Source organism: Mustela nigripes, chromosome 3 (assembly GCF_022355385.1).
Source record: "Mustela nigripes isolate SB6536 chromosome 3, MUSNIG.SB6536, whole genome shotgun sequence".
Lineage (NCBI taxonomy): Eukaryota > Metazoa > Chordata > Mammalia > Carnivora > Mustelidae > Mustela > Mustela nigripes.
The window spans coordinates 52,918,053-52,932,731 of record NC_081559.1 but is presented as its reverse complement, the minus strand read 5'-3'; positions in this window follow the sequence as shown (position 1 = coordinate 52,932,731).

The window sequence follows — 14,679 nt, the reverse complement described above, 5'->3', positions numbered from 1 at the left end:
CCTTCTTATGCATCTTCCATAAGATTTGTCATTTTGTCCATAATCCAAATAAGTACGCTTAGAGCCATTTGAGTTATATATAAATTCTTTGAGGAAAGGAACTATACTTAGTATCATGATTTTTTGATTGTTCAAATAAAGTATTTCGGCTTGGAAGTTAAATAGATCATGCAGTGATTTTAAAGTGAGTCCACCACATCTTCAACCACCACGGCCCACTTCAAAAGGTGGAGCCCATGTGTGAAGTAATTAGTTTTCCAATCTGTTTAATGGGCCTCTGCACAAGATGTCATTTGCCTCTTGCTCAATTGGAAAAAGGACAGATTTAGGGACTTGCTTCTAATGAATAAAAAGTGGAAGGAATGCCAAGTGACTTCTGAGGGTAGGTCATTGAAAGGATAGAGTTTCTCTCTGTCTTGGATCATTCACTTTGGAGGAGGGCAGCAAACTGGTGGGGGCAATGGAGTAGTCCTATGAAGAGGCCCACCTGGTGAGTGACTATATTTCCCACCAACAACTAGAACCAACTTTTCAGCTCATGTGAATGGACTACATTGGAGAATAATTCTCCAGCCCAAGCCCCAAATCACAGTCCCAGCCATTATGTTGATCCCTACAAAATGAGGGGCTTCAAGGCAGAACCATCAGTTCAGCTGTTCTTTAACTCATAGGTCTGAAAAACTCAGATTTAAAATGTTTTTTGGGGCGCTTGGGTGGCTCAGTGGGTTGAGGCCTCTGCCTTTGGCTCGGGTCATGATCCCAGGATCCTGGTATCGAGCCCCAAATAGGGCTCTCTGCTCAGCGGGGAGCCTGCTTCCTCCCCTCTCTCTCTGCCTACTTGTGATCTCTGTCAAAAAATAAAATAAAATATTAAAAAAAAATTAAAAAAATGTTTCTTGTCTTAAGTTACCAAGTTTTAAGGTAACTTGTTTTATAGCAATAGGTAACTATTACACATAATAAGAGAAAGGATGACATTTACACAGTCCTTCTAAAAATAAAATTATTAATCAATAAAATCAAATTTTAGTCCAACAGCTACAACAAGGAAAGTTCCAGTCCTTTACCTAAGAATCCAAATGTGGACACACACAAAATTGTAGTATTTTATAATGATATAATGTCATTATCTAATCAGCAGACCTTATTCAAATTGTGGCAAATGTTGTAATAATTTCCTTTATAGAAAGAATATTTATTTATTGATCACACATTACTGGTAGGTTTTATGGTTCTTAATGCCCTTTAATTTGCAATAGTTACAAAGTCTTTATTTTTTTAATTAAAAGCAATATTTGTTTACTTTTACAGCTTTATTAAGGTATATTTAATATGCAAAGAATTGTACATATTTAATATATATATATTAATGTATATATTTTGGGTTTGGATTTTATGCATATACTCATGATACTGTCACCACAAACAATATAATAAACATATCCATCACCTCCAAGAGATTTCTTCAGTCCCCTTGCTTGTTTTTTTTTTTTTTCCCTTGTGGTAATAATGCTTAGCATGAGAGTCCAGGAGAGACAAATATGTAAAGACATAAAGTGGTTTATAGGCCAGTTGGGAAGTGATTGCTAAAAGGTACGCTTTTCTTTTTGAGATGATGAAAATATTCTACAATGGATTGTGGTGATGGTTGCACGTCTGGGTGAATAACCTGAAAACCATATACTTTAAAATGGGTGAATTGTATAGAATGTGAATTCTATCTTGATGAATCTGTTAACAAAAAACTGCAGCTAACTGAATACTGACAACAGGCTTTAAGACTATTTTTTTAATTTTTAAAACTTTTAAAAGACATTTTAATTTATTTTGGAGAGACAGGAAGCAGAGGGAGAGGGAGAGAGACTCAAGCAGCCACTGCGCAGAGCATGGAGCCCAATGTTGGGCTCCATCTCATGATCCTGAGATTACAACTTGAGCCGAAACTGAGAGTCGGATGCTTACCCAACTGAGCCACCCAGGTGTCCCCAAGACTCTTAATTAATGTGTGTATGGTGTAGATACAAAGCATTTAATCTGTGAATGTTGATTTTCAAATTTGTATTTCATGTTAGATTTGTGTTATAGCATACATATCACCAACATCAAGAATAAAGTTTCCCAAAGAAAGTTTTATTAGAATCACAAGACTAGAGTTGGGGTCAGCAGAGCAAGCTCTGGATTAGAGTTTTTGCTCACACTAACTGTGGATCCACTCTTTGCATACAAGCCAAGATGTCATAACATCATAAGGTAAGAACAAGCTACAGCATTACCTAAATGAGTCAAATCTTGGAAAGCTAAAGACCCCCCCCCCTTTTTTTTTCCAAAATAAAACAGATGTGACACTATTCCAGAGCTTTAGGGACAAAAATCTCAGAATACAGATGTTAATGATGTTATTTAAACCATGTTTAAGCATGCATGCCAGTATACTGGTCCTACCTATCCCCAAATCAGCTCAACCCCAGGACACCTTCTTGGATGGTTTTCCCATGTCTTTTTGTCTGTATTTTCTTTTTTGCAATCTATTACTAAAGGCTTCTTATCCATTCACATCTGTCTATAGTCTATAAGCTAGCACTTCTATCTTCTATAATCCACCACTAAGGATTATTAATTATTCCTTAATAATTTATTAAAGGTTACTGTATTTCTTCAATCCACAAATATGTGGCTTACTTTGCTGTTGAGAGACAGCTTCTCTTGGTGTATTGTTGCCCAAATATGATAGGTTTATGTACTATTTAAGGCCCTGCAAGACTGAGGATTCTTTAAGTTAGTTTAAGATTGGAAAAAGAGGTGGAGATGGCTAGAAGTAAAGGCAGACTTGATTTGGGGACGCTCTTGGGAGAAGAGGAAATGTGGACAATGGAACAGAAGAAAAGGAGTGGTTGTGAGGGAATGGGTCTTGGCAGGCAGCTGCTGTAGTGGTTTCTTTTTCTTTTCCTTGCTACAGATATTTAGTACTGATGGCAACCTCTTTCCATCACGCCCTTCCCATGAGACTTCACTTGCTTAGGCTACACTTGAGATTTCTGGGTGGGCTGAGCCTGTACAGGTGATAATCCCCAGGAATGTTCTAGAGGGCCAGAGTGCCCAAGTGCCTGAGGAGGAGGGCATGACACATAGCCAAGATCAGGTACTTAAAGTCTGCAGTCAGAAGCCTGGAAGTGCTGTGGCCTCCAATTCCCAGACAGCAGAGCTGGGGCTCAAGAGACTTTCTGGAAGCAGATCTTTGTTCAAGTCAAAGTTCTACAATTTACTAGCTGTATTATCTTGGGCAAATCACTTCACCAATTCATTTGAATTCACTGAAACCAATTCATTTTAACTCCAAAATGGGGATAATAGTAATATCCACTCCATACAGTTATTGTGAGAATAACAATTCTCACTATTACTACTACTACTAAAATAAAAAGTGTCTGATTCATAGTTAGCAGCAAATAAGTGATAGACATTTTTATTATTGTGTTTAGACATTATGCATCCAGATGGAAATGAGTCCTAGAAGTGGGGCCCTTTTTCCCTTCAGCCAACCAACAAACACTGAAACTTTTTGATCATCTTAACATCCTGACTATATAGCCATCTGGAATACTCACTGGAAATATTTTGAAAGACTTGATAAAAGCTCATTGTAGTATTTTTTTCAAATGAAATGAAAGCTGTGAATGGATAAGAAGCCCTTTCCCATCACAATTTGGGAAGTTTTAAAATATGTAATATTTTCAAAGAAGAATGAATTCTGGAGGTCATTTTAGAAAGCCTTTAGTTTATTGAGCAATGCTAATTTGATTGGAAATTAATTCTCAGTATTTTACATTTCTTTTTTTTAAAGATTTTAAAAATTTATTTGAGAGAGAGAGCATGAGCGGGGATGGGGGGTGGAAGTAGAGGAGGTGGGAGGGGGAGGAGGTGGCGGGGACACTGAGCAGAGAGCCCAGTTTCGGGGCTGGATCCAGGAACCCTGAGATCGTGACCTAGGCAGAAGGCAGAGGCTTAACCAACTGAGACACCGAGGTGCCCCAGCAGTTCACATTTCACTGAAGGAAGGTAAGTATTTTTTGAACTTGTCTTCCATATAACCACAGGATTTGGAATTTCTTGATACGGAGTAAAAAAGCAAATAATCTTATTGACAGAGACTATCTCATGTTGTGCCAAAATAAGTGGCATCACAGTTAATAGTCTCTAATTCACAGTTGGTCATAAATAGTTCTTTGCTTTTCACTGAGGAACTTACTTTCTGGTATGCAATATTTGAATTTATAGTGATATACTGGCAAGTGTTCCTGGTTTTCACTTATGTCAGTGACACAAAGTTTTAAAAAGTCCATTATTTTAAATAACAGAAGAAGAAACTATGAAACAGCTAGTATGTGGATATGATATGATACGACAGAACCCTGCCGCATATCTGTATGCCTACTTCACAGAACCTAGTTTACCACGTGCTTTGAAGCATTTCATGAGTGAATGAGTGAGTGGGATTCTGCCTTCCTTTCTGGGGCCTCCCTGTCACGTTCCCCTGTTCTAAGAAATGTGCTCTCTCTGAATCTGCCAATTTTGTGTGCGTGCTTTCCTTCTTGGATTTGGACATGCTTTTGAGTCCTTCTTTCTCTCTTCTATATTATTTTTAAGCATTTTTGTGCATTTTGAGATCTAGGGCAGCTCTGTATTCATTGTCTTTGCTCTTGTCCCACACATCGGAAGCTCTAATATCCAGTTTCTAGGACTTCTGCTGCTGTATACTTTTTGTATCCTCCAGGACATGGCACAGCGTCTGGCACAGAAGTGTTAAATACAGGTTTAAGATGGGTCCTGTCTCCCTGCATTCCAACCTGGTAGATCTGTAAGTGCTGCTTTGAGAGCAGGTTGGCCAAGTCTTAGACCTCATCTCATCTTTTTTATCTTCCTGTGACCTGTCGCTTCTTTCTTGTTTCTTCTTTCTTATAACACATTCTTCACTTTTCTTCCAGGAACTCATTCTCTCCTGATTTTCCTCCTACCCTATTTGCAACAACTCCTCAGTCTCCTTTCCTGGTTCTCCTCTTCTTTTAAGACTGTTGATGTAAGTGTCCTAGGGCTCAGTGTTTGGACTTACTATTTACTCTCATTTAACAAGCTTATCTATTCTTTTAGTCCATAAGGCCAAAAATGTTAGAGTCATTCTTGAGTCCTTTCTTTCTTTCTTAGGATAACTAATCCTTGAACAAACTGTTGACTCTGTTTCCAAAATATATCCACATGTCTACAATCCTGATGCAGGCAACAGTTAGATTACGCTTGGATTATTGCATTAATCTCCTGAATTAAATATTTACTTATATTCCTGTCTCTGTAAACTTTATCTCAAAAGTCATTTAAAAAGTAATTTAAAAAGTGATACCATGTAACCTGATGATTTATATTAAAGTGAGGTCTATGTTTCACTTTATATATGTACTATCTGTTTTAATTATTCTCTAGTTATCATATTTATTTCTACTTTCAATATCAGTATTGATTTGAGGTCAGGGAAGCTTTGTGTTCTTGATATGTATAGGTATTATAATTTATATGCAATAATCTATGCCTATTTGAAGTGTCCCATTTGATAATTTTTGACCTATGCATACACCCGTGAAGCAGTCACTATAATCAAGATAAGGAAGACATTCATTACCATCAAAGTTGCTATCTGCTCCTTCTTGTATTCCATCCTTCCTGCCCTTCCACCCTTCATCCCTGTTTTCCTGGCATTCACTGATCTGCTGTCACTACAGCTTGTTTGAATTTTCTAGAATTTTATATATGGAATAATATGGTATGTATTTAATTCTTTTATCCAATATAACTGAGATTCACCATATTGTTCTGTTGATAAATTGCCTAGCCCTTTTTTTTCTGAGTACTAATTTATCCTATGAATAAACCATGGCTTGTTTTTCCATTATCCATTGATGGACATTTGAGTTGTATCCAATTTTTGGTACTGATAGAGGAGCTGCTGTGAAGATACTTGTGCAAATCTTTGTATGGACATAGTCATCTTTTTTTTTTTACTCATCCATTTCTTTTGGGTAAATATCCAGGAATGGGATGGCCAGTCATAAAGCTATTTTACATTTTGAAAAACCTCTAACTTGTTTTCCAAATTGTTTTACTAATTTACCTATCCACCCACAGCATATGTGAATTTCAGTTCCTCCACGTTCTCACTAACATTTGGTGTGGGCATCTAATATTAGTCATTCTAATAAGCATGTGGTAGTATATCACAGTGATTTTAATTGGCATTTTACTAATGACTAATAACATCTTTTCGTGTGCTTATTTATCACCCCTATATCTTTGGTGAAGTGTCTTTAAAATCTTTTGCCCATTTTTGGAAAGCCTGGGTGACTCAGTTGGTTGGACGTCTGCCTTCGGTCAGGTCATGATCCCAGAGACATGTGATCAAGCCCCTCATCAGGTTCTTTGCTTGGTAAGGATCCTGTTTCTCCCTCTCTTTGCTGTTCCCCCTGCTTGTGTTCTCTTGCTGACAAATAAATAAAATCTTGAAAAAAAAAATCTTTTGTTTATTTATTTATTTATTTATTTATTTAGTCTGGCTATTTTCTTACTATTGAGTTTTGAGAGTTATTTATTTATTTGACAGACAGAAATCACAAGTAGGCAGAGAGGCAGGCAGAGAGAGAGGGAGAAGCAGGCTTCCTGCCATCTCTTTCAGGGAGAGCTTGGCATGGGCCTTGATCCAAGACCCTGGGATCACGACCTGAGTGGAACACAGAGGCTTTAACACACTGAACCACCCAGGCACCCCAGACGTTTGAGAGTTTTTAAAAAAACTATTTTAGATAAAAGTATTTTTTATCAGCTACATCATTTGCAAATATTATCTCCAATTTATGGCCTGTGTTTTCAGTATTTTAATAGTATTTTTTGAAAAGCAGAGATATTTAATTTTGATGACCTAATTTATTTCTCTTTTAAGAGCCCACTTTAGGTGTTATATCTATTAAGTCTTTGCTTAAGTCAAAGTCACAAAGATTTTTTCCTATATATTTTTTCAGAAATTTTATAGTTTTAGGGCTTACATTTAGGTTCTATTATTCTCTTTAAGTTAACTTTTATACATGGAATGAAGTACAGATTAAAGTTCCTTTTTTTTGACATGAATATAAATTATTCCAGTTCCATTTGTTGAAAACACAATTATCTTTCCAGTAAATTTCTTTTTTGTTTTTGTAAGAAATTAGTTGTCTGTATATGTGTGGATATACTTCTAGGATTTCTATTCTATTTCAATGATCTATTTATCTATCTCGATGCCACATCCACAGTCTTGTATATACATCATATTTTAATGGAAGAAATTATGTTATTTCCCTATTAATTTGCTTTATCATCTGTTTACCCCAACCCCTAGGAAGCACTCTCCACAAGGGAGGAGAGTTTTGTCACTTTTGTTCTCTGCTTTTTTTTAGGATACTGCTTACCACAATGTAGTACATTTTGGTACTCTTTGTTAATTTAATCAATGAATAGAGAACTCAAGTGAAAAGATGATTAGCTTTTGTCAAACTGAGGTGACAGCAGAACTCTAGGGAGAGCTGGCTTTTGAAAATATGAGACCAATAAGAGATAGACATCTGGGACACATTTGTTTAGAGGAGTAAATTCTTGAGATCTTTTCATTATTTCAGATGACTTAAAGACAATAGCAAGGATATTCAGATTTTGGGTGTTGATTCTCTGGGAAAGCCAGTCACTGGTTTCTGGATGGCATAAAGGGTGGAGAAGTCAGGATTTCCGTCTTTGAGGTGTCTGGTATATGAGACTAGGCAACTCTGCTTCTTGTCCCGGTTTAAAGCCCATCCTACTAGCTTGACATCTGACTGAGGCATGATCCCTTTCTTTTCTTTTCACTCAACCTTGATCTTCCAATTGGCCTTTGACTGCTGACTTCTGTACTTTACTTGGTTCCAGACTGTCTGCTTGGCTGACCCTGTCCTTAATTCCTGACCTCTTCATGACTCTTAGGAACCAAAGCTTGAACCCTAGATGGACTGCTGTCCACAGTTCAGTCAGAAGATGGAATCCTTTAGAATAAATGAATCCTTTAAGGAAGGAGAATATATATTAAGATAAAAATAGGTCTCTAGGTCAAACCTTGTGAAATGTTCAAAGTAGGGTAGAGAAAGAAGGGAATAAAAAACCTCAGAAAAGGTGGGAGAGCATGAAAGAGAGTTTTGAAAAAGAGAGAAAATATTTTCATGAGGAAAAGATTAGTCAAGTGGATGAAATATTATAGAAAATAGTGAGTCAAGCCCATTGGACTGTGCAAACAGGAAGCCATTGGTGACCTTTAATTGCATCCTGAAACTTACTTGCTAGATAATTTTGGTACTGGTTTGAATGTGCTTCTTCACCATTTAAAAATGAACATATGTTTCTGTATGTGTAAATGTAAGCATTTCGAAGAGATAATTTGGCTTTATCCTTACTGGAGGTAAGACAGAGTAGCATGTGTGTATGTGTGTGCACTTGCGGTGTGTGTGCGTATGTGTGTGTAGGTGGCTCTAGGGAGGAGAAGCACTTAGAATTTAATTTTCTCCCTTTGTCTTCTTTTTCCTTCTTTTCCCCTCTTGTAACAAAAATCAAAGGGCACAGAAGTAGGAAGCCACGGTATGGTTTGAGGGATTTGCTCTGGGTCAGGCAAGTATTTTCCTGTTTGCTGTGAAGAAGACAACCCCAGTTTTTTGTTCACCCGCCTCACACTGTAACGTACTGCTCTTCGGGGCTGGCGGCATTTGGAGATCTGTGTTCTACATCATTCAGTGGACTTAGCCCCTTCCGATAGTTTATATGGCAGAATGATCATACGCAGTTCTTTCAAAAGTTTAAATCTGGGCGCCTGGGTGGCTCAGTGGGTTGAGCCGCTGCCTTCGGCTCAGGTCATGATCTCAGGGTCCTGGGATCGAGTGCCGCGTCGGGCTCTCTGCTCAGCGCGGAGCCTGCTTCCTCCTCTCTTTCTCTGCCTGCCTCTCTGCCTGCTTGTGATCTCTCTCTGTCAAATTAAAAAAAAAAAAATCTTAAAAAAAAAAGTTTAAATCTGGGCTTAAGATTTAAACTTGGCAGTAAGTTGGCAGTAAGATATGATGAAACATATCAGAAGGACAAAGGTAGTCTTGCGTTTCCTCGACAGAGTTTATTTCAGAAACATATGCATATAAAGTTTATATATATGTAATATACATATTACATGTATAAAAATTATAGCTCTCATATTAATGAAAATACTACTGCTTGGTCATGAAAGGATGACTCATTGAAAGACAAAAGTATTTGGACAATTACATTTTAGTTTTTGTATCTGAAAATGCTTTTGACCAACATTTTAGTGACCCAATGTATAGATTGCTTTGTAGTGTACAAGACGTACATAGACACACACACACACATTTAAGATCTGGGTAGGAGAAAAAGTACTAGTTTGGGGGACCCTGTTTGATTACATGCCACAATTCAAGGTAAGCAGGTGGCCTAGTGCAATATAAAAGGCTTGCTAAACAAAGAATTTTATTTCCTGGTTTGTGCCTGCAGGGGAGGAATTATGAAAGGAAAGCAGAAAATTGACAGCCAAAGAGAGGCCAGAATTTTGAAATGAAGTGTTTTTATTGATTTTAAAAGGTATGCAAATTAATTACAATTTACAAAAAACCTAAGCTTTTGAAAATGATAGATTATTTAGAAAAAAATAGTAACCGGTAGAAAAAAAATAGTTTATTAAACCCTACAAGAAATCATAGCTCTAGCTCAATAGAAGGGTGTTACTCTATTTTATCATAGATAACAGATTTTGTAAGAAGCCAGACAAGTACACAATTTGAAAGAAAGCGTGGTTGTATTGCTTAGTTACCTATTCTTTTGCATAAGCTATTAGTGAATAGATCAAACAGGAAGAAAAAAATCTTTGGGGGATTACAAGAGGCCAAATTCTACAGTGTTTTGTGCAACAAACTCTAGCTTCAGATTATTTCTAATAGAAAAGGCCATCTACCTCGAGCTAAATAAAATCTTCATTTTAGTAGTCACACTGTAAAAATACCGTGTGCTCCTTGCATTTCTGAAATTAATAGTTACTTGGAGCCACAGATGCCTACATTTGTTTTCTTATTTTCATAGATGATTTCACTAAGCAGAAGCCCTTGTTAATCCTACATTCACACAGATAGAAGGTCAAAGTTGGTCAGTGAGCCAAGAAATACCATATCAGGGTTTCTTTCCTCTTCAATTGAAAAAGGTATAAATTGTGGAATTAGTGTATTGATTGAAGGCTACAACTTCAAGCAATCAGTTTTTCTGGCTTGACAAGATTATTTTATCCTACTTTTCTTTTATTATTATGTGTAGTATTTGAGTCATCCTTCAGGCAGATGAAGTGACAGCTTGATTTAACTCAATAAAATCCACCAGTTAGGTAACCTACTGAGCCGAACAAAAGATGAAAACAACTGCAAGGGGCAGGTGCACTGTTAGTTTAAGCAAGCAGAGGAGTCTGAAGAAGAAGAAAATATTAACAGAAATTATGCTCTAATCAATGCATTTCTATGGAAACTTGAGAGAAATTTATAAAACCTTCTTGCTGGGCAATTGAGCAGATAATGCCTTTGCTTTAAAAACAAAACAAAATAAACACATCTTTAAAACCAGACTACGTGCATGAAAAGCAATGTCTCCATAATGGCTGTGCTTTTGTTTAATTGCAGCAAGTCAAATAATCTTTAATTTCTTGGTGTATTTGAGATGAAAACACTGCATGATGGATTTGTGGTAGTTTGGAAATTAAAACTGTAATTTGTGTATCTTCCATTGAACCTTTGCTTTCTCACCCTGTATCCAGTTGATATCTTTTATGATTTCTTAAAACGTGAGTCTTTGAACGTTTACAAATAATATCAATTTGAATTTTCCTAAGGCACCTAAACACACAAGTCCTTGTGGATATTTTGTTTGCAGAACTAGAAGAAGAGGCATCATTTTAAATGTTGGCTTAATGGAACCGAAGTCTTTATTTTAAGCTCTTCAGATCTAAGGATGCTCATTGTTCTTTGATTACATATAAAGTTTCATTAATGATAGTGAGAATGTCTCCATGGGCAACAGGGAACAAACAGAAGTTTGCTTTCACGTTAACAGTTTCATTAATGCTTACATTTTGGAGTTTTAGAGGCCACATTACTTATTGTATTGACTGGAATAATATGGGGTTGGAAATCCTTGAGGAAGAAAGATGAGATTTGTGATGTGGTTGTGGGGTGGAAGACAGGGAGTGGTTTCACTATGATAAGGAACATTTTGGGAATTCCGTTCATGGCAGCATTTTTAAGTTTTATATGAATCTGACCTGGTCTTTGTAGAAAGAAATCATTTCTGACATAGCCCAGATACATGAGTCCCAGCTCTTTACATGTCTTCCAGAATTCCCCTCAATAGCAATACTAGTATTCAATAACTTTCAGAAATACTTCTTGTAAAGCTAACATAAAATTTGCAAGGAATAGCAAATAGTTTTTTCTTTGCATACTAATTTTGACCAGTTGGTAGTGTTTTCCGAACATTATGAGATATGGATGATTCTGAGGTTCTCTCCAGGTTCAGCCAGAACAAACACAAGGAGGCATTAGTGACAACTGCCTTAAATGCAGAATGGGGAAGTCATGGCACATGGGCTGCTACTTTTTAACTACTTTTTTCCCCCCGAAGAGGTATTTCATATTCGTTTGTGAAATTAGTGTTTTTCTTTATCTCTTATCTTTGTTTTTCTCTGACTTTTCTTCTTCACACGTATTTCTCTCACCAGAACTTTCCATAGGTAAGAGGGATTTCTGATGGATGATAAGGAAAGGGTAATTTCCAGGGTTGCCAGGGTCTGCGTTCACTTCATTGACACAACAATGGTGTGTTGGTGAATTTAAAATTATTGGAAGGGGAGCAGGTTGGTGGTACTAACCAGGCAGGTGCCCATTTACTGGAGGTACTGACATTACAAAGATTGATTATTTTCAAATACTTTTCATTTCCTTTATGACCCAAGGAATTGGAAGTACCTTGGAAAGCTGTGGTTAATATAAAGGAAATTAAAATTGCATGCCTAAGGATGTAAGCTTTTTAAACCGTTAAGTGTAGTAGAGAGAGGAAAAAAAGAAAAGGCAATATTTTGTTTAGCATCCATATGGGATTGCACTCTTAGAGCCAATATGGTGACTTTGTCTGAGATATAATTTAGAAGGTACTCTTAGATGTCCTTCATCTAATAATTCAGCTACTAGTTGTGTAAGATGTTGAAACTAATTAAGTTGAAACTAAATAAGTTGAAACTAATAACTAATGTTATTTTAATAAACTACATTTAGGGAAAGAATAACTCATCAAGGAAATCGTTTCTAATGCTGACTTTTTAATCCACATTCTCCCACACGTGCTCCATTTTATGTCTGTGGTCATTGTGGGAATGAACTAATTATAGCTGGAACCACCAGTTTAATTTCAAACTTTGTATAGATTTTTTTCTTTGTTTTGTTTTGTTTTAAATTGAAGTATACTTCAATGTACCATTTGTTAGGTTTGACAATTATATACCCCCATGTTATGCTTATTCGAACAAGACATAAAACATATCTATCACTTCCTGAAGTTCCTTCCATGTTCTTCTCAAACTAATTCCAGACTCCTCCCTGACCATGTCCATAGGCAATCAATGTTTTGATTTCTGATATCACACTACACACACACACACACACACACACACACACACACACATACACACACATATACACATGCACACTTTTTTTTTCTTTTCTTATTTCTGGACTTCTTATAAATGAAATCATATACTATGCATAAGTTCTGTTTTGCATCTCTCTCTTTTTACTCAAGATAATGTTCTGAAGATTCATTTATGTTGGTCCTTCTTATTTCTGAGCAATATTTCATTATATAAAAACATCACAGTTTATTTATTCATTCTATTATAGAGTGTTTGGGGTGTTTCATTTCTGGTGACAATGAATCAGACAATTAAGTACCAGCCTTTTGTAAACATTTGTTTTCAATTACTAGTAGAATTGTTGGGTCATAAGTTACATGTATGTTTTGTTTTTAAAAAATTACTTGAAAATTTACATACATGCTTTTTATTTTATCATTTGGTATATAGTTCTGTGACTTTCCTCACATATATAGATTTGTGTAATCACTACAATATTTAGGATAAAAAAAAATGGTTCCATTGTTCCAAAACCCTCTTTGTGTTGCCTATTTGTTATCAAACACTTCTTCTCTCTTTAACCCCTGGCAACAACAGATGTGTTCTTTATCCTCATGGTTTTACCTTTTATAGAATGTCATACAAATAGAATCATATGGCTCGTAACCTTTTGAGACTGGCTTCTTTAACACTTTTTGTCTGATAATTCCAATATTGGTGCCATCTTATGTTTCATAACTGTTGACTAGGTAAATATGAGAGGTTAAAATTTTCCTGTACTTGTATGTCAGGTTATTTCAGATTCTATCTTAACATTTTAATATCATGTTGTGTGACTCTAGCTCTTGTTTAGTACCATGGAGGGTATCACTGGTGTTTGTTTAAGCAAGCCCAGATCCATGCACACTGAACTTAGTGGTGAGCCCAGTGGCTCAAACACAACTTAATGGAATCACTTCCTTGAACTTGAAGCTTTCTGTAATTTCCCCAACACTTTTCTTTTTTCCTCAGCTGGAAATCATGGGTTGTAATTTCCTTTTTTTGCAATGCTGTTGGTGTGACTATACTTACTTTGTGGGTTAAGTAGTAAGGAGAAGAGAAAAGATCGGAGAAAAAGAGAAGAAGAGAGGAGAGGATAGGAGAGAGAGATAGAGAGAGAGGCTAGGTGTGGGGGGTGGGAATGGGGAAAGAAGTGCAAGAGACCTTCCTCCCATATTCTTATTTTATATATATTTTTAATTTTTTAATAAACATATAATGTATTATTAGCCCTAGGGGTACAGGTCTGTGAATTGCCAGGTTTATACACTTCACAGCCCTCACCATAACACATACCTTCCCCAACATCCATAACCCTACCACCCTCTCCTGACCCCCTTCCCCGAAGCAACCCTCAGTTTGTTTTGTGAGATTAAGGGTCTCTTATGGTTTGTCTCCCTCCCGATTCCATCTTCTTTCACTTATTCTTTACCTACTCCCCAAACCCCCCATGTTGCATCTCCACTTCCTCATATCAGGGGGATCATATGATTGTTGTCTTTCTCTGATTGACTTATTTCGCTAAGCATAATATTCTCTAGTTCCATCCACGTCATCACAAATGGCAAGATTTCATTTCTTTTGATGGCTGCATAGTATTCCTATAGATAGATAGATAGATAGATAGATAGATAGATATCTCACCTCTTCTTTATCCATTCATCTGTTGATAGACATCTAGGTTCTTTCCATAGTTTGGCTATTGTGGACATTGCTTTATAGCAGCAATTTGGGAGCATGTGCCCCTTCGGATCACTACGTTTGTATCTTTAGTGCTGGGTCATAGGGTAGCTCTATTTTCAACTTTTTGAGGAACCTCCATGCTGTTTTCCAGAGTGGTTACACCAGCTTGCATTCTGACCAACACTGTAGGAAGGTTCCTC